General features: G+C 34.5%; 1 pseudogene; it reads right to left on the bottom strand.

Moving 5' to 3' along the window:
• Positions 1–17,272: 17,272 nt before the first annotated feature.
• On the bottom strand, positions 17,273–21,130 carry LOC141519147 (ribosomal protein uL30-like; annotated as a pseudogene).
• Positions 21,131–22,385: the final 1,255 nt, after the last annotated feature.

The following is a 22,385-nucleotide window of genomic DNA, read 5'->3' as shown; positions in this document are numbered from 1 at the left end:
AGGTTATTATTTGAAAAACATTCTTGAACTGGAAAGCATAAGAAAAATGAGACCTATGCTATTATTTTTATAGTTTCTTTATCTCTTTCCCCCAAATCATAGATAAATAAATATATATGTACTTGTACCCATACATATTTACATGCATATATATACACACCTGCCTATATGAACATATACATGTATATTATATAAACATGAACATGAACACATAAATCTGATCACACATACACATATATCCAAACATGGTAAAGTAGAGATTGGGAGGTAGCTGGTCTCAGTTACAGTTTCAGATCTAGCCTTTGCCATATTCCATGAGATTATGGGTAAGTTACAATATCTCAAGGACCCCTGGCAATTATCTAAGAATTGAGTCTGAATTGTAGTGGAGATAGTATTCCCATTGGAGGTTTTCTCCATTGAGGAAAATCAGAGGTATATAGGCAGAGGTAGATATGTAATAGATAAAATGTGCATATGACAGTTTATATGTATACACAAAAATGTATATGCATACCATGAATTATAGTAGGTACCTCCCAATGAGAAAATTCTTATCAACAATTCATCTCATCTACAATTCTCTAATTTAAAGTTTTAGAGAGTATACTAAGGGTACTGAAAGCTGTATTAAGGCACAGTTTGAATACAAGTTTTCCTCAGTCCTACTCCTCTATATTACTGTGCTAAACTGTTACTGTGTGTGTGTGTGTGTGTGTGTGTGTTTGTATATATGTATACAGTTAAAGATAAAAAAACTTATCTGAGATTTTTTTCCACATAAATTCTATGATAAAGATCAGAGACTTGCATAGTTGTTGCATTTTTTAGATCTTGTCTTGTCAATGTACCTTCCAGGAAAGCAACAAACTTTCTTATAAAAATATATATTCTGAGCTATATGTGAAACTGTGGAAACTGAGGAATGACCAAACCCAGACTCTTCTTCAGCAATGAAAATTTTAACAATCTTCCATTTCAGTTTTTGATGTTCCCCTAAAAAAAGAATTATGCTACTCTCTTGATAGTTTGTTTTGCTTTTCCTTCCAGAAGCTTGTCTGTAACTGTTTTTGGTAACATATTGTCTTTGCTTCAAGTTTGTAAACTTGAATTATTCATTTAGCATTTGGGAAAATATACTGTGCAGTTGTTGACAAATTTCACTCTATTTGCTTTCATTATTTAATATGTCTATATTCCTGACTCTTGTATTGTTGCTATATTGGACATTTCTCACAGTTCTTAAAAGTAGGTCATGGTAACTTGGGGAGGGAGATTGTAGGTGGGATGCTTCCTGGAAGAGCTAAGTTTTGAAAACCTGATCACAGCAAAACCATCACTTAACATTGTTTATATTAGTAAGTTGATGAATTAAGGCAATAGTATAATAATGATTTTCATTAATCTAACACATTTATTAAGTTTATACTATATGTAAGGCAAGATTCAATGCAGCACAGGATATGGTAAGCTATTTTTGACATCATGAACATGGGATCAACCGAACTTGGCACAAACTAGCTTTGTCAGCATGAATTACAAAATACCTTACGTAGCTATAGCAGACTCTCAAGTTATACAGAGGGTAAAACTTACATTGATAGATTGGGAGAGTTTTTTTTGTCTGTCTCTCTCGCTCTCTCTGCCTCCTTTCTCCTTCACCTCATCTGTCTCTCTTTGTCTGTCTCCAAATCTGTCTCTCTGCTTCTGTGTCTCCATCTGTCTCTCTGTCTCTCCCTCTTTATAAGGGCAGGGATGCAATGAGGAGGACAATAGCTCACAAATAGGATTTTTAAGACTTTGCAAGCTCTTTATAAGAAAATTGTGAGGTTGTTACTGAAGGATGATCATCCTCATGTTACAGATAAGAAAAATAAGACAAAACTAGTATGTATCAGAACACATTTTGAACTCAGATCTTCTAAGTATTAATCTGACATAGTCCCAGCTATATTACACTGGCTCAGGAAATGACACCGATTCTCTTTTTAAAAAACTTTTATTCTACTTGAGTGTTTACTCAAATAATGGATGTGATTCTAATTGACATTAGCAGCAGGAAGAAGTTCAGATAACTCATTATAAGAGATTTGATGAGGGAGGCATCATTATTACCAAAGGTGGAGAAGGGAGGAGTTTGAGGAGGGAGAGTATTATGTAGGATGCTATGAGTATGTGGCTGACTTGGGTCACAGTTGTTCAAACTGGAAGGGATCTTAGACATTACCTATTTCCCTCCACCCATCTGGCAAAGAAAAAGTGACAAAGAGGTAACACTATTTTGAGATCACATGACTGGTTAATCATAAATAAAAGATAAGTCTATTGATGTTCATTCCTGTGTTCTTTGCACTACCCTTTTTAGGGGACTAACATATTAAGTTAAACATTGTAATGTGTAATTCTTCACCCATTTGGGGTAAACAATAATTAACACTTTTGGGGGAGAATTAATTTCACTCTAGCAGTACTAAACACGTAATTGCCATTCAAGAAACATTTGCTGTTGGTCTGATTATTAATTGATTAAAATAGACCTAAAACAGTAGGAGTAAAATAGATTGAACTCAAGTCTCACATCTTTGGATGGTTAATGGATACTTCAAATTGAATGTTTGAAATACACTTTACTTTTGACAAATACAAAACAAAACTTATTTTCCCCATTTTTCCTATTGAATTGCTAATTAATTTATGACTTAGGCACTCCTTCTTAGTGGGGAACTTACTGAGGAAGATCATAACAACAAGAAGTGAGATCACAATTATGCTTTACTAAGGCACACTGTGTGTAGGGGCAAATAGTACAGAAAGTACAAAGACAAGAGGAAACTTGTGGGGAGAAATGCAGAGGCAGATAGTATGGGGATAAGGATAGGATGATGAAGGAAAACAGACAGAGCTTTTTCTACCTTCATAATATCTCTTGTATTTGACCCCTTTCTCTTCTGAAACAGTTACCACTGTAAGATAGATATTGCTAGTCTTAAACTTACACTGCTAGAGGAGCCTGCCATTTAGTTTCTCTGCTTCAAATCTCTCTTCACTCCAGGCCATCCTCCACTTAGCTGTTGAACTTATTTTTTCAAAGAAAAGGACTATGCATGCCACCTTTCCTATAGAGCAAACTTGTGGCTCCCTATTATTTTCAGGATCAAATATGAAAATATGAAAATCTTTTTAAAGCTCTTCATAACCTCATCCATTCATATCATCATAATCTTCTTACATGTCACTAATATGTATGCATTTGATAATGCAATAATATTGATCTCCTTGCATAAGTGCCTCCATCTCCAGACTCCAGACATCTTATTTTATTTCCTACTCCCATGCCAGGATCTCTCTTTCTCTTCATTTCTATCTCTTGAATTCCTTATCTTCTTTCAAGGTCCAGATAAAATTGTACCATCTTCAAATAGCCTTTGCTAAAGCTAAGACTTTTCTGTTGAGATTGTTTCCAATTTATATTGTCTGTGTTTTATTTATGCACAATTGTTTACTTGTTGTCTCCTTAATTAGACTGTTAGCTCCATGAGAGAAGGGGCTGGATATTATTATTATTTTTCCATTCCTTATATCCCTAGTGCATAACACAGTGCCTGACATTTTGTAGGTACTTAGGAAATTCTTGGTCTTGTTTGAATTATTAAAACATTTGTCATTTTCTTATGGTCACATGGGTACTTTTACAATGCTAGGTAAAAATTTTCTTCTTTTCCAGGCTACTTTCAACCCCCATGACTTAGTCTAAGTATATAGTTATTTATAGTTATTATGAATTGATGGAAAAAATTCATCACTAGGAGAACAATCTCCTGGTGATTAGCTTACCTCATTTTGTCTAGTCAGTTGGTGGGCCTATATGGAAACTGTTTTAATGTCATGACTTTTCAGATCTTTACTACACCTGCCTAAGTTTAAACACTAAGTAGCATTTCTTTTACTCTTTCAGATAACAATTATTTATTCTCTCTCTCCTACTTCCACATCCTGTAGAAAAGCAAAAGCAAAATTCTGGTAACAAATAAGTGAAGCTAAGCAATATAGCAATATTGGTCGTGTCTAAAACATCTCATTCTGAACTCTGAATCCATAAATTTTCTCTCAGGAGGTGAGGGAGCATGTTTTTTCAGAGGCAGAGAGGGGACACAGTGGAGTCAGAGTTCTGGACCTGGAGTCAGGAAGACCTAAATTTAAATCTATCCTTGACACTTACAAGCTATGTGAAAACAATCAAGTTATTTAATTTCTTTCAGCCTCAGTTTTCTCAATTATATAAAATGAAGATAATATTAGCACTTACCTCGAAGGTATGTTGTGAGAATCAAGTGAGATAAAATTTATAATACTTAGCACATGGACTGCTAAATAGTAGAGAGGATTTAAATGTTTATTCAATTCTCCTATACTTATCCCTTAATCATCATTTTTTTCCGAAATGCTGACACTTGGCTATCTCTCACTGGTTTTTTTTCTGTTCAATGTTTCTTTTCCTCTTGGAAGAGCTCAAAAAGGATATAAAAATCAAAGAATAAATGGAGTAAAGAAATGAGATCCCATCAAGAGAATTATGAAAAATTGAAGAAATCAACTGCTTTAAAAATAAAATTAACCAAATTGAAAAGCTAAACTCCTACTTTAAAAATGAAAATGGCCAACTAGTAAGGAAATATTACTCATCAAAAAGTAAATTTAACGAATTGAAAATTGAAACAATTCATTTAAAAGTAAAATTAACCAAAAAGGTTAACTGAAAAAGGTAACAAAAGTTAACCGAAGAAAATAAAATGCTAAAAATTGAAATTGGTCAAATGAAAGTACAAAGACAAGAGGAAACTTGTGGGGAGAAATGCAGAGGCAGATAGTATGAAAACTTAAGGACTCTATGAGATACCAATATTCTATCAAACAAAACCAAAAGATTGAAAAGACAGAAGAATAGGTAAAGTACCTTTTAGGTAAGATGAACAACCTAGAAAATAATTTCAGGAGAGATCATTATGAGGTATTGATCTACTTGAATCCTAATCAAAAAAAGAGCATGGAAAATATTTTTCAGGAAATTATCATGGAAAAGAGCATTCATATCCCAGAACATTAAGACACCATAGTTTTGAAAGAATCTACTTCACAAAGATGTTAGAATTAATACTCCAAGGATTATTGCTGCCAAATTTCAGAATTCTCAGTAAAAGTAAAAAATCCTGCAAGCAACTAATAACAAGGAATTTAATTGGATGTATGCCCATCAATTGAGGAATGGCTGGACAAATTATGGCACTTGAATGTTATGGAGTACTATTGTTCTATAAGAAAGCATGAATGGGGGTGGCTAGGTGGCATAGTGGATAGAGCATTGGCCCTAGAGTCACGAATACCTGAGTTCAAATTCAGCGTCAGACACTTAATAATTACCTAGCTGTGTGGCCTTGGGCAAGCCACTTAACTACATTTGCCTTGCAAAAATCTGAAAAAAAAAAGAAATCATGATGGTCAGACTCTAGAGAAGCATGGAACGAATTATAAACTGATTAGCCTTTTGAGTTTATTAACCTTGATGGATGCAGTTCCTCTCAGGAGTTCAGAGAACTGAGACAATGCTAGGGACCTGCTATGGACAATGCTATCCAAATCCAGAGGAAGAGAAACAAAGCAAAACAAAACAATTAAACACCAACAAACTCTACAGAATTCGAATAAATGCAACATTCACTTTTTTTAATTTTTAATTTTTTGTTTTTGCAAGGCAGTAGGGTTAAATGACTTGCCCAAGGTCACACAGCTAGGTAAATATTATGAGTCTGAGGTTGAATTTGAACTCAGATCTTCTTGCCTCTAGGGCTGGTACTCTATCCACTGTGTCACCTGGCTTCCCCTACACTTGCTTTTTAAAAATTTCTCTTATGTTTTTCTTTACTATGTCATGGTTTTCTTTCTCTTCCATTAATCCTAATTTCTTATACAGCAGATGATTAAATGTGTAAACATGTTAAATGCAAATGTGTATGTACAAAATTCACCAGACTGCTTGCCACTGAAGGGAGTGGAGTAGGAATGGAGGGTGGAAGGAAATTATGTAACTTAAAAATATGCATTTGCATGTGGATGAGTATTGAAAATCTTTCGTGACATGTTATTGGAAAAATTAAATAAAATGTTAATTTTTAAAAAAGAAGCCATTTAAATATGAAGGAACCAGGATCAGGACTACACTGGACTTATCAATTTGAATATTAAAGAATCTGAGGCCCTGGAACATAATATGCTGGAAGTCAAAAAAGGTTAGATTGCAACTAAGAATATGCAAAATAGGGGTGGCTAGGTGGCATAGTGGATAAAGCACTGCCCTTGGAGTCAGGAGTACCTGGGTTCAAGTCTGGTCTCAAACATTTAATAATTACCTAGCTGTGTGGCCTTGGGCAAGCCACTTAATCCCATTTGCCTTGCAAAAACCTAAAAAAAAAGGATATGCAAAATATAGCATATTCTTTCAGGGGAAAAGATGGATTTTCAATGAAATAGAGGACTTCCAAAATTTTCTGAAAAAAAAAAAGACCAGAACTGAAAAGAAAATTTAATCTTTAAATACAAGAATCAAGAGATGTATAAAAAAATAAATGGAAAGGGAAAAAAATTGACTACAAAGGAAGATAACACTTGTAACTCTTGAGAATTGTGTATCTCTTAAGATAGTTAAAAAGTTGAAGAAATATAGTTGAAGGGACTGTACTTAGAGGATATGGCTATACAAGAGACATGAAATGATGTTGATTATGAAGGAGGTGTTTTCTATTGAGACAGAGGGAAGGAGAATACATAGAGTTTATAAATAACCAAATCATGAAGCAATTTTATTTTACTACTTTAATTTAGGAGGATTATAGCACAATAGCAACAGATGGTAGGAGTATATTCAGAAGAGTTGAACATAAGTACATAGGAAGTGAGCTTTCCTTATTCCATAATTTAATTAACAAGGATTTTATGTTATTTTATTTGCAAGGCAATGGGGTTAAGTGGTTTGCCCAAGGCCACACAGCTAAGTAATTATTAAGTGTCTGAGGCAGATTTGAACTCAGGTACTTCTGACTCCAGGGTCAGTGCTCTATCCATTGCACCACCTGGCTGCCCCTAACAAGGATTATAGAGGCAGAGAGTATGTGCCTAATGTAGTTCAGGAGCTTTGCAGTGTAATGGTTGGAGGGCTAAAGGGACAGAGGGAGAGAACATACCCAATATTTTGGGGAGGGTAGAAGTATTAAGGTTAGAAACTTAGGTAAAGAAGGAGAGAGTATACCTGATATTTTGGTTGGGGAAAGTTGTAGGATTTTAAATGAAGTATTGTAGAGATGGAGGGAGAGAGTGTACTTAGAGGAAATGGACATGAAAAGATCTTGATTTTGCTTTGTTTAATGCTTGGCTACAATTGGAGGGGGTGTGCTTAGAGGGAAGGGGGTACCATCAGTTCATTAAGTGATTTGACTTTGCATGATGCTTTGGTTCATGAGGATCCTTTGACCATAGAGTATACTTGAAAAGAATTGGGGTATAAATTGTTTATAATTTAATTTGATTTATGGCTCTTTTTGAAAAAAAATTACTTGTTTTAGCCAATGAGATTAAATGACTTGCCCAAAATCACATAGCTAGGCAATTATTAAGTGTCTGAGGCTGCATTTAAACTCAGGTCCCCCTTACTTCAGGGTCAATACTCTATCCTCTGCACTATCTAGCTGCCCCTATTTATGACTCTTGAGAAGTGCATTTCAAATGAAACAGAAAAGGGGAGTGTACTTACTGACTATAAGGTAATGCTCTTAATCAAGTAAGCAAGCAAGCTTTGAGAAAGGACAAATAAAAGAAGTATATTTTGACACAGGGGTTGTAGGTACAAGACAGCATTAAGACAATAAAGACATGCAAAGAAGGACTATTCTAGGGGAAGGCTAGGTATTAGACACAATTCTCAAGAGTTATAAGTGTTATCTTCCCTTGAAGGCAATTTTTTCCCTTTCCATTTACTTTTTTAATATATATATCTCTCTTGAGTCTTGTATTTGAAGACATAAAGAGACAAGATGACCTATTATAGTAGAGAGAGTAAATCCTACTTTCAACAGATTTGGAAAGGAAAAAGGACATAGGAAAGAAGGAAAAAAAGAAAGAAAAAAACATAAATTCCTAATTGTTTTGAAAAATCTATCCTACTTTACAAGGAAGAAGGTGAGGAAAGGGAAAGAAAGGGGAAGAAGGAACTGATAAAAGGTAAAGCAATAGTAAAAGTAAAGTTAAAACTAAAATTTAAAAGAAAAGTTAAAGGAGAAAAAAGAGCAAAGCATTGGTAAGAAGGTATAAGAGGAAAGGAAAGAGAAGTATAAATGTGGAAAGATAGCATGGAGGGAAATATAGAATTAGTAATCTTAATTGTAAATGTGAATGGGATCAAATGTCCCATAAAATGGGAAGTTTATAGCAGAATGGATCAAAAATGCAAATCCTACAATACGTTGTTAACAAGAAAATTATTTGAAGCAGAGATACACAAAGTGTGAAGGTAAAAGAATATAGCAAATACATTGTGCTTCAGGGGAAGTAAAAAAAAAATCAGATCCTGACCTAAGATCTCTTTTAAAAGGATGAGGAGGGGAATTACATCTTCTTAAAAGACACCATAGGCAGTGAACTTTTGTCTTTATTAAACATATATATGCACCAAGTGGCAGAGCATCCAAATTCATAGAGAAGACATTAAATGAATTACAAGGTAGACAGCAAAGCTATAATAGTGGGGGATCATCACCTCTGTCTTTTAGAATTAGATGAATTGAACTGCATAATAAACCAGAAGGAAGTTAAGAAAGTGAATAAAGGTCTTAGAAAATTTGAAAAGATAATCCTCTGAAGAGGACAGAAAAGAACACATCTTTTTCTCTGCAATACAGGACACCTATATCAAAATTGATCATGTACAAGGGCCAAAAAAAAATTACAATAAAATGCAGAAAGGCAGAAATAATGAATAAATGCTTTTCATATCATGTTGCCTAAAAAATCATGTAATAGAGGGCCATAATACAAAAATTAATTGGAAACTAAATATTTTTAAAGAATGAGTGGATCACCAACAAATCATAAAAATAATCACAATTTCATCCAAGAAAATGACAACAATGAGACATCATAGAAAAATTTATGGAATACAGTCAAAGCAGTTTTAGGGGAAATTTTATATCACTAAATATGTATATGAATAAAGCAGAGAAAGAAGACATTAATGAATGCAACTAAAAAACTAGAGATAAACAAATTAAAACTCTTCAATTAAATATTACATTAGAAATTGTGAAAATCAAAGGAGAAATTAAAATTGAAATCAAGAAAACTATTGATCTAATAAATAAAACAAATAGTTGGTATCATGAAAAAATCAATAAAATAGTTAAAAGTTTTGGTTAATGTTATTAAATGAAAAAAAAATACCAAATTGCCCAGTATCAAAAATTAAAAGGGTGAACTCATAATCAATGAGGAGATAATAAAAGACAATTCTGAGCTTTTTCCACCCAACTGTATGTGAATAAATTTGACAATCTGAATAAAATGAATGAATTTTTACAAAAATATAAACTACCTAGATTAACAGAAGAGGAAATAAAATGCTTGAGTAGCCCCATTTAAGAAAAAAGAAATTGAAAAAACCATCAATAAATTTCCCAAGAAAAAATCACTAGGGTTAGATGAATTTACAAGTGACTTCTATCAAGCATTTAAGAATCAACTACTTCCAGTTCCACATAAACTATTTAAAAGAAATAGGAGGAGTTCTTTTTGACACTACTCCTTTTGACACAAATTCCATTTGACACTAGTATGGTATTGAGATGAAAACCAGGAAGAGCCAATACAAACAAGAAAATTTATGGAGCAAACTTTTTTTTTTAGGTTTTTGCAAGGCAATGGGGTTAAGTAACTTGCCCAAGGCCACACAGCTAGGTAATTATTAAGTGTCTGAGACCAGATTTGAACCCAGGTACTCCTGACTCCAGGGCCGGTGCTTTATCCACTGCACCACCTTGCTGCCCCTGAATGAATTTTGATGCAAAATTTTTTTACATAAATTTTAGTAAAAAGATTAGAACAAATTTTTCGATTGAAAACATACTGTGATCACGTTAGGATTTATACCAAGTAGGTAGGAATGTTTCAATATTAGGAAAACACTCAACATAATTGAATGTATCAGTAAAAATACCAACAGAAATCATATGATTATCAATAGATACCAAAATAACCCTTGTCCAAATACAAAATTCATTCTGTTAAAAATATTAGAGAACATAGGAATAAATGAAGTTTTCCTTAGAATAATAAGCAGTGTCCATCTAAAACCATCAACAAATATTACATATTATGGGTTTAAGATAATTAAGAAAATTGGGTGAAACAAGGTTGCCCATCCTCATCTTTACTGAATAGTAAATAGTGAATAGTGAATACTATACTATTAGAAATGTTAACTTTAACAATAAGAGAAGAAGAAATTGAAAGGATCAAAATTGGCAATGAGGAAGCAAAACTTTTACTCTTTGCAGAAGATATGATGGTATACTTTAAGAACCTTAGAAAATCATGGAAAATTATTTGAAGTAACTGACAACTTTGGCAAAGTAGCAGGATATAAAATAAACTCACACAAATCTTCAGTATGGCTAAATATGAACCAAAAACACCAAGGGCAAGGGACAGAAAGAGTCATTCCATTTAAAGTAACTGCAGAAACATAAAGTACTTGGGAATCTACCTCCCAAGACAAATGCAAAATTCATCTGGAGCAACAAAATGTCAAGACCATCAAGGGGATGGATGGAAAAAAATGTAGACAGGTAGCCTTGCTCTCTCTTGGATCTAAAATAATACTATAAAATGGCAGTCATTAAAACTGCCTGGTGCTGATTAAGAAATACAGTAATGGAACTTTGGATTAGGATAGGTAGAAAAGAAAGTAGCAAGTACTCAGTATTAGGCAAAAATTGTTGGAAATATTGGAAAATTGTATGGATAAACACTAGGCATAAACCAATATCTCATACCCTAAAGCATAATAATGTCCAAATAGGTAAACGATTTAGACATAAAGGACAATGCCTAGACCAATTAAGAGTTCAAGAAAAAACTCTTATCTGTCTGATCTATGGAAAGGGGAAGAAATTTATGATCAAACAAGATACAGATTAAATTATAAATTACAAAATGGATGATTTCAATCATATTAAATTAAAAACTTTTTTTTACTAATAAAACCATTGCTGTCAAGATTAGAAGGAAAACAAAGCTAGGAAAGTGTTTTTACAGTTAGGTGTTCTGATAAAGGTCTCATTTCTAAAATATATAGAGAATTGATTCAAATGTATAAGGTTACATTATTCCCAATTGACAAATGGTCAAAGGATATTAACAGTCAGTTTTCAAATAATGAAATTAAAGGTATTATAAAATTTTATGAATAGATGCTTCCAGGGGGTGGAGCCAAGATGACAACAGGAAAAGATCATCTCTTAGGTGCTCTCTCTGCAGTATTTCCAAACTTATAAACTAAGGACTTTAACTAAATTTTTGAGAGACAGAACCCACTGAGGGATCCAGTGAGGCAGTTCTCCAGCCCAAGGTAACCTGGAAAATAGCGGAAAGGCTCAGCTACACTGGGTTAGAGGAGCAGCCTGCCAGAAAGAAGGAACTTTAGCCTCCCGGAGGCAGCCCCAGGGCACTGGGTGCCCTGGCTCATGGCAATGGGGGTAGTTATCTGACCTACACCCCATGGAGCACTGGGCATGACCTGGGGGATAAGTAGGGGACCTCTGCCAGAGCTTGTGAAGCCCAGCCCTCAGGGCACTCAACAAGCAGTGTGACTGCAACAGCCCAGATCCAGGAACCAGAAGCAAGTGGAGTGGTAAGCAGGAGCCCCCAGGCAACTGAACCTTCTGTGCTCAGCCTAGGTAGGGGAGAGGAGAGAGACTGCCAAGGTCTATCCTCTGTCCCTGGAACAGGACTATGGAGCTCTGACCACATTTAGATCCTGATCACAGTCTAGGCCCACCTATAGAACAGCAGGCCCCCCCACCTCAACCCTATGGCACAGGGGTGCACTTGTGCACTCACAGACCAGGAGGGAAGGCAGAGCCTCACACACGGAGATCCTTGTTGTGGGGGGGGTGTCCCAATAATACTCAAAAGTTCAGGAAGCACCCTAAAACCAGAGCCAGGCTGGGGAAATGAGTAAACAGAAAAAAAAAGAGGAACACCAGCAAAATACATTGCCTATGATCCCAAGAAGGATCAAAACACTCAATCTGAAGATGAGGAAGTACAAGATCCTGCATCTAAAGACTCCAAGAAAAACAGAAATTGAGCTCAGGCTAAGACAGCTCAAAAAAGACTTTGAAAATCAAGTGAGGGGGATAGAAAAAAACTTGGGAAAAGGAATGAGAGAGATGCAGGAAAAACATGAAAAAGAAGTCAGCAGCTTAGTCAAGGAGACCCCCCCAAAAATGCTTAAGAAAATAGCATGTTAAAAACCAGCATGGGGGTGGCTAGGTGGCACAGTGGATAAAGCACTGGCCCTGCAGTCAGGAGTACCTGGGTTCAAATATGGTCTCAGACACTTAATAATTACTTAGCTGTGTGGCCTTGGGCAAACCACTTAACTCCATTTGCCTTGCAAAAACCTAAAAAAAAAACCCAGCATAGGTCAAATGGATAAAACAGTTCAAAACGTTATTGAGGAGAAGAATGCTTTAAAAAGAAGAATTGGCCAGATGATAAAAAAAATAAGAAAGCTCTCTGAGGAAAACAAATCCTTCAGGTGTAGAATGAAACTGAGGGAGGCTTCTGATTTTATGAGAAATCAAGACACAATACTTCAAAACCAAAAGAATGAAAAAGTAGAAGAAAATGTGAAACATCTCATTGAAAAAAACAACTAATATGGGAAACAGATTCAGGCAAGATAATTTAAAAATTATTGAAATACCTGAAAGTCATGATCAGGAAAAGAGCCTTGACATCATTTTCAAAGAATTACTACAGTAAATTGCCCTGATATCGTAGAAGCAGAAGGCAAAATAGAAACAGAGAGAATCCACCAATCTCCCTGAAAAAGAGATCCAAAAAGAACCACCCCCAGGAATATTATAGCCAAGTTCCAGAATTCTCAAGTCAAAGAGAAAATATTACAAGCAACCAGGATACAATTCAAATATCATGGAGCTGCAGTCAGGATCACACAGGACTTAGCAGCAACTACATTAAAAGCTTATAGGGCTTGGAATATAATATTCTGGAAGACAAAAGAGCTCGGAATGCAACCGAGAATCAACTACCCAGCAAAACTGAATGTCCTCTTCCAGGGAAAAAGATAGACTTTCAATGAACCAGGGGAATTTCAAACGTTTCTTTTGGAATGGCCAGAGCTAAACAGAAGGTTTGATCTTCAAATACAAGACTCAGGTGAAGCATAGAGAGAGGAGGAGAAGGGGAAAATATGAGAGACTTAATGATGATAAACTACATGTATTCCTGCATAGAAAAATGATACATAATGCTCATATGAACCTTCTCATTTAATAGAGCAGGTAGAAGGAGCTTTTATAGATGAAGCCCAAGAGAGAGCTGAATTTGAAGATATAATATAATGTGAAAATGGAGTCAATGGCTAAAAGGGAAATGTAATGGGAGAAAGAAAAAGGAGAGGTGGAATAGGCTAAGATATTTCATATAATAAGAATTTTTTTTATTACAATGAGCTATTGCAATGATATGGAAGGGGGAAGGCAAGGAGGAATGAGGGAATCTTCACTCTCATCAGAGGTGGCTCAGAGAGAAAGCAGCATATATACTCAATGGGGTATAGACATCTAGAGTAAGGAGAGAAGGGGGAAGGGGTGGTGTGAGTGATGGAGAAGAGGATGAACTGTGGGGGGAGAGTGGTCAGATATAACACATTTTCTTTTTAAGTTCTTACATGGGGCTGGGATTGGATGACCTTTCCAGGACCATAGGGCCGAGTGGATGCTGGGCCTAAGGGGTGGTATGTGGCAGGATTGGGACATTATTGTACTGTTGGTGGAGTTGTGTCCTAATTTAACCATTTTGGAGAGCAATATGGAACTATGCCTAATGATCAATAAAAATGATCATACCCTTTGACCCAGCAAAACAAATACTAGGCCTATATCCAAAAAGAAATCATAAAAAATGGGAAAAGTTCCACTTGTTCAAAAATATTTATAGCACCTCTTTTTTTGGTATTTTTGTATTTTTTTAGAATTTTTTTGCACGGCAATGGGGTTAAGTGGCTTGCCCAAGGCCACACAGCTAGGTAATTATTAAGTGTCTGAGACCGGATTTGAACCAAGGTACTCCTGACTCCAGGGCCCGTGCTTTATTCACTGCACCACCTAGCTGCCCCTTGTAGCAGCTCTTTTAATGGAAGCAAAGAATTAGAAATTGAGGGGAAACCCATTAATTGGGAATGGCTGAACAAGTTATACTATATAAATGTTATGGAGTACTATTGTTCTATGAGAAACCATGAATGGTTGGACTTTAGAGAAGCATGGAAATATTACATGAGCTAATGTTTAATAAAGGGAGCAGAACTAAGAGAATATTGAACTAATTAATAGCAGTAATTTGTATTGATCAACTACAATGAAAGCTACTTCTCTCAGCAATTCAGAGATCTTGGACAATCTTGGGAAACCTGTTATGGACAATGCCATTCACATCTAGAAGAAAAAATATCCTACATAATTTTAATGAATACTAAGTTCACTTTTTATATATTTTTTTTAGTTTAGTTTTTTTTTTTTTTGCAAGCAATGCCCAAGGACACACAGCTAGGTAATTATTAAGTGTCTGAGGCCAGATTTGAACTCAGGTACTCCTGACTCCAGGGACTGTGCTCTATCCACTGCACCACCTAGCCTCCCCTATGTTCACTTAAAAAAATTCTCTTATGTTTTTCCTTCCTAACCCATAACTTTCTTTCTTTTCTCTTAGTCTTAATCTCATACTCTAAATGACTAATATGTAAATATGTTAAATAACAAAAGTACATGTAGAATTTTTATCAGACTCTTCACTACCAAACGGAGGGGGCTAGGATGGGAGGATGTTAGAAAATGATATAATTGATTAATATGCAAATGAATGAATATTAAAAAGCTTCAATAACATATAAGTGGAAAAATAAAATAAAGTATCTAATAAACTACTTATTCAAAAAAAATTTCTGTATGTGGCCCTTGATAATATTTTGTTGGGTGAGGAATCCCAGAAGAACTAATGTGTGGACAGCAATACCCTATATGGAGTAACAAAATGTGGGACATAAATGAAAAATGACTGAAAGACATAAATCATTGTTATCTATATGGTCATGGAAAAGTTGTTTAACCATCTTTTCTTCTATCTTTCCCTTTGTCTGTTCTTCCCTTTGCCCTCATTTCCTTCTGACTACCCAATTATAAAATGAAGATGATAACTGTAATATTCTCTACATCACAGTATCATTGTGAACAAAGTGTTCTCTAGAAATTCCATAAGGTCTTGACCCCGATTGTTAATGGGAGAGAAGATTAGAAAGGACTATACCCTCCTTAATCACTTTTTTATTAATTAGGTATATATTTACTTGTTACATTACTACTTCTCTTCTAGGAGTCTGTAAAGCTCACATGGTACCTTTTATATGATAGGTGTTTGGTTTTATCCTTTTTTCTTTTTAGTAAGCGCTTTTTGAATAGAATTGAATTGAACAGAATAGTATCACAGATTGTTTTCACAAATTATTTTATGATTTGTTTGATTTTTAAAATTATAATAACTTCCATTTTATGGTTTCTGCTCATGGGTCAAAACATAATGACCATGATATATAGAGTTACATGGTCTTTGATTTTTTTATTCTTTTTGTTTGTTTGTTTTTGGTTTTTTTAGGTTTTTGCAAGGCAACAAACAGGGTTAAGTGGCTTGCCCAAGACCACATAGCTAGGTAATTGTTATGTGTCTGAGGCTGGATTTGAATTCAGGTGCTCCTGACTCCAGGGCTGGTGCTCTATCCACTGCACCACCTAGCCACCCCTATTTTTAATTTTTAATCTTCTGCACAGTATTAAGTGATTTTGCTTGATAACTGTTTGCTGAGTTTCACTGAGGACTTCACATTGTACATGAATAATCCTATGAACTCAGACTCCTTAGTCTTATTTTTTCTTTGGATTATCATTTATACCAATACCTTCACTAATTCACTAAGCTATTTGTGTACAGCTTATTATGCATGATTATACACATGATACATGAGCTGGAAAAACAAAACCATTCTGACATTCTAAAATAGACTACAATTGAATTTAGATCAGTCTAACAATTGAAAATGCATATCTAATTTTATTCTTATAGTGTAAGCCATGATTAAGGATTTATTTTCATTTTCTTTTTTAAAAGAATCTGTTGCATTATTGTTTTTCATCTTTAGTATTTTTAAATTTTATTTATCTGTTTACTGCTGCATTATTCTACTTTTTGGAACATCTCATATTTATTAAAAACCTTGATGGTTTCAACCAAAGTATTTTACTTTTCCTCACTAAGCAAGTTCTTATTTTTTTTTCTTGTTCAACCTTAAGTTTTGTTCAACTTAATTTTTTTTTTTATGGTAAACAGTTCTACTTTAATGTCAGGAAGGAATGGGCCCGGTTGTATAGTGGTAGCATCAGAGTGATCCTGATGCATGGAAAGCCCACCCAGACTAGGTCAAACCCTATAGAGGTATCATTAAAAACACAAGAGTCCCAGACCTGATGGCCTATTAGTTTTTGAAAGTCATTTCAAACCTCAGATCAGATCCCATTGTCTTGCATTTTACAACATTCAAACCTCAGAATAGAGAAGTGCATTTGGCCAACAATTGACTGTTCTATGGTGCCACCATGATGGGTTTAATCTAGCTTCCAATCCCAGAATATGAAGTCACTCTTTTTCACTGATCATGAGACCGTAATCCAAGATGAAATGAAGCTGCCTAGATAAACCAATATGGTTTCGTCCTTGAGGAAAAGTCTGAAAGGTGGGTGAGTTCCTTCTATATAGGTGATACTCTTTTCTTCCCATCTCATTAGTTCCCGGAGAAAATTCCAGCAGAGAATAAATATTCTTTGAAGATATTAGGTATGTACTCAGAAAACATAAATCTTTTGAGATCCTAGGCCTAATTTAGCTGCTGAATGAGTTGATTGATGCCTTCACCTCGGTAGCCAGATTTGCCCATTTCTTTGAGAAAGCCCACTCTATTCTTGGCAGCATGGAGAGCCACGGACAGTGGGAAAGGACACAGGAACCTCGAGACCTGAGAGAAATGCTCCCCCACTGAGCAGATTTCATGAATGATATCTTCCAGACAAATGATACCAAATTTCCCTAGACGTTCCTCAATTAGAGTATTATCTGTTATGGAGACTTTCTTATTATTTATTCTGGCTTGTTCTCGTTTCAGAATGAGTTCACGGACAGATTTTAGGTTAGGATATCCCCAAGCTACATAAGGCTCTATAATTTGAAGTTTCTTTAAGGAAACTGGGGTCATGTTAACAAAGACACCACTATACATTTTCTTCAGATGAAGTTCCTCTATTGTATTTGTCACCTGGGTACTCACTCCATTAATCCTCTTCATATGGACCACAAAGGCTAGACGATGTGTATTCTTTAGCACATAGCATCCAGGCTTCGAATCCAGACATCTGAGATGAGATGGGATTCATGAACAAATGATTCCAGCCACCTGAATGTGAGCTGACTCCCTTTCTTTTGCTTCCTCTTTTCCAAAAGTGCCTGCTTAGCCTGAGTGGTTTTGAGTGCTTGGTAAGCTTTCCTGCACTTCAGAAGATTCTCTGGAACCAAAGGAATCTTTTTTTTCTGGGTCCGCGGATTTTGGAGGATTTTGGCGGATGCCCGTACCCCGCAAACAAACAACACTCACTCAGGCTCCACCATATTTCCTCCCTAAAACTTTTTTAATTGATATATTATTTTTCCAAATGCATGTTATGAAATTTTTTTCAACATCCATCCATATGCATTTGAATATTTTTAAATTACAAAATTTCCTTCCATCCTCCTTTCCCAACCCCTCCCCCTCAGCAGCAAACATTTAGGGTAACATTTGATAAATATGTTTACAGATTAGTTATTTTCAATATGAGATATTAGGATTAAGGGAGATACATAAGAAATAATTTTTATAAAGTGCTCATCAGATTCTGAAGGGTTTTTTTTTCTTTTTTCGGTTTTGTTTTGTTTTTCTTCCTCTGGATGGGGATAAAACATTGTCCATTCATGATCTAGTACACTTATTCTAATTCTCTGAACTGCTGAAAGGAGCTACTTCCATCAAAGTTTTTCATCTCATAATACTGTTGTTTATGTATCAGATCCTGCTTCTCTAGAGTCCAACCATTTATGGTTTCTTTTAGAACAATAATGTTCCATAGTATTCATTTATCATAATGTGATTAGCCATTCCCCAATTGATGGGCATCTCCTCAATTCCAATTCTTTGTCACAACTAAAAAGAGTTGCTATGAATATTTTGGAATATGTGGTACCTTTCCCATATTTTATGATTTCTTCTGGATATAGGCCTAGAATTGGAACTGCTGGGTCAAAGGAAATGAACATTTTTATTACTCTTTGGGCGTAATTCCAAATCTCTCTCCAGAATGGTTGAATCATTTCACAACCCCTCCACCAATGCATCAATGTCCCAATCCTCCCACCTCTCCAACATTGATCATTTCCTCTCTTTCTCATCTTGGCCAATCTGATGGGTATGAGGTGATACCTCATTGTTGCTTTAATTTGTATTTCTCTAATCAATAATGATTTGGAGCATTTTTTCTTATGGTTATATATAGCTTTAATTTTTATTTGAAAATCTATTCATTACTGCTTGACAATTTATCAATTGGAGAATGACTTGTAACCTTATACATTTGATGCAGTTATCTTTATAATTTAGAAATGAGACTTTTATCAGAATTCCTAGTTGTGATCATTGTTTCCCAGTTTTCTGCCTGCCTTCTAATTTTGACAACATTAATTTTATTAGTGCAAAACCTTTTTAAATTTATTATAGTCAAAATAATTCATTTTGGAGTTTATGATGTACTCTGTTTCTTCTTTGGTCATAAATATGTCCTGTTTCCATAGGTCAGATAGAGTATTTCTTGTTCTATTCATTTATCTATGGTGTTGACCTTTATGTCTAAATTCTGTACCCATTTTGACCTTATTTTGCCATAGGATGTGAGATGTGGGTCTGTATCTAGTTTTGCCATACCATTTTCCAGTTTTCCCAACATATTTTGTCAAATAGTGAGTTCTTATCCTAGAAACTGATGTCTTTGGGGTTAAGTTAGGGAATTATTAAGTGTCTGAGGTCATATTTGAACTCAGGTACTCCTGACTCCAGGGCCAGTGCTCTATCCACTAGCCACCTCCTAAATAATTTAATTTGAGTAGAAATGTCATTTTATTATATTAACTCGACCTAACCATGAACAATTGACATTTTTTCCAATTATTAAGTTCTGATGTTATTTGAGTGAGAAATGCTGTATGAACACAATTATAAATAGATTCCCAAGTATTTAATGTTGCTTTAAATGGAATTTCTCCTTCTGTTTCTTGCTCTTGTGTTTTGTTGTTCATATTCAGAAATGTTGATGATTTATGTGAGTTTATTTAATATCCTGCTACTTTGCTGTATTTGTTAATAATTTCACGGAGTTTTTTTAGATGATTTTCTTGGGTTCTCTAAGTGTACCATCATATCATCTACAAAGAGTAAAAGCTTTCATTCCTCATTGCCAATTCTGATTCCTTCAATTTCTTTTTCTTCTCATTTTGCTAAAGTTAGCATTTCTAATACTATACTGAATAGTAATGGTGATGATGGGCATCCATGTTTCATCCCTGATTTTAGTGGAAATGGTCCAAGTTTATTCCCAATACATATTATATTTGTTGTTGGTTTTAGATAGACACTACTTACTATTTTAAAGGAAACTTCATTTATTCCTAAACTTCCTAGAGTTTTTAATAAGAATGGATGCTGTATTTTGTCAAAGGCTTTTTCAGCATCTATTGAGATAATCATTTGATTTCTATTGGTTTTGTTATTGATATGTTCAATTATGTTAAGTGTTTTTCAAATATTGAAACATCCCTGCCTACCTGGTATAAATTCTGACTCATCATGGTGTATTATCCTGGTAATAACATGCTATAGTGTCATTGCTAAAATTTTATTTAAGATTTTGCATCAATATTCATTAAGGAGCTTGGTCTATAATTTTTCTTTGTCTATTTTAGTTATTCCTGGTTTAGGTATCAGCAGCATGTTGGTATCATTTGTCAGAACTCAATCTCATATTTTTAAAATAGTTTATATAGAATAGGAATTAATTTTCCTTAAATGTTTGGAAGAATTCTCTTGTAAATCCATGTGAACTGGAGACTTTTTCTTAGGGAGTTTATTGATGATTTCTTCAATTTCTTTTTCTTAATTAGGGTTATTTAAGTAGTTTATTTCCTCTTCTGGTAATTTGGGCTGTTTGCATTTTTTTGTAAATATTCATTAATTTCAAACAGGTTATTCAATTTATTATCAAACAGTTTATTTAATATTCTCCTCATTGATGGTTATTTCTCCCTTTTTATTTTTGATACTGGTAATTTGGTTATTTTCTTTCTTTTCTTAAATAAGATTAACCAAAGTTTGTCTATTTTATTGCCTTTTTTCATAAAACCAACTCCCAGTTTTATTTATGAGATCAAATGTTTTCTTGCTTTCAATTTCATTACTCTCTCCCTTGATTTTCAGAATTTCTAATTTGATATTTAATTGGGGATCTTTAATTTGTTCTTTTTCTAGCTGTTGTAGTTGCACACCCAATTCATTGATCTCCTCTTTCTCTCTTTTATTCACATAGACATTTAGAGATATAAAGTTTCCCCTCAAAACTGTCTTGTTGCATACCGTAAATTTTGGTGTGATGCCTATCATTTTCTTGGATGTAATGATTGATTATTGCTATTATAAATATGATTATTGCTCTTTTATGCCCCCCATTATTTAAGATTAAGTTATTTAGTTTTCAATTAGTTTTCAGTTTATCTTTCCAAGACCCTTTACTATATGTAATTTTTATTGCATCATGGTCTGAGATGCTGCATTCTTCTTTTTTTTTAGGTTTTAGCAAGGCAAATGGGGTTAGGTGGCTTGCCCAAGGCCACACAGCTAGGTAATTATTAAGTGTCTGAGACCAGATTTGAACCCAGGTACTTCTGACTCCAGGGCCGGTGCTTTATCCACTGTGCCACCTAGCCACCCCAATGCTGCATTATTTTTAAAGAAAATGTGTAGTTACCTTTATTAGCTAAAGCAATACATTGAAAGGAGTCCAAATTGAGGAGAAAATAAGATTCTCCATATTTTCATAATTCTTTGAAAAATGAACTTATATCTTACCTTTTTGCTAAAGAACTGGTAAAGAGTATATTCATATTTATTATGCAGAGGGACAGAGAAACTGGTAAGTATTCTCCTGGACAATTTGTGGAAGTTAATGATCTACAGCTTTAGTTCTACCAAGCTGTCTCCTTCAAGCAGCGTATGTTAAAATTTTTGTCATACACTATTTAGTATTAATATTAGTTTGTATTAGTTTGTAATGAATATTAATGTAATACTACTATTAGTTTGTAATTACAATGTAATTAATTGCAATATATCATTGGATTAATCAATTTTCAGCTAATTATCTAATGCATACTATATGCTATCACATTGTGTTAGATCTAGCAATGCCAAGACAAAAATGAAACAACAGGGAAGTGCTAGAGTTACTCTCCCTTTTCCTTCCTCTAGTCGTTTATTAATTATTTGTTTTACTCTTTTTTTTCTTACTTTTAATTTGTGGTAACAATCCTGGGGGCCAGATAGGGAGGAATTGAAAAGTGAGAATTAAGTGCCTGATTTTTCTTACACATTCATATGTATCTAAATCTATATCTAGCTATATGTATATATATACATCCATAGAAACAAATATATCTTATAGTGTAGTGAATAGAGGCTTGGGCTTAGAATTAGAAAACTTGGATTCAAGTCTCACATTTGACACAGTATTGTGATCCTTGTGAAATCATTTAATGTTTCAGTGCCATGGGCAAATTTCTGAGTGTATCTGGGTAGGGGAGGAAAAGAAAGATATTGCTGGGATGGGCAGAAAAGGGTGCCAAAAGAAGATACTGTTGTC

This window comes from Macrotis lagotis, chromosome 3, assembly GCF_037893015.1.
Source record: "Macrotis lagotis isolate mMagLag1 chromosome 3, bilby.v1.9.chrom.fasta, whole genome shotgun sequence".
NCBI classification, from domain to species: domain Eukaryota; kingdom Metazoa; phylum Chordata; class Mammalia; order Peramelemorphia; family Peramelidae; genus Macrotis; species Macrotis lagotis.
The sequence above is the reverse complement of the archived record's forward strand: the minus strand, read 5'-3'. Positions and strand labels throughout refer to the sequence as shown.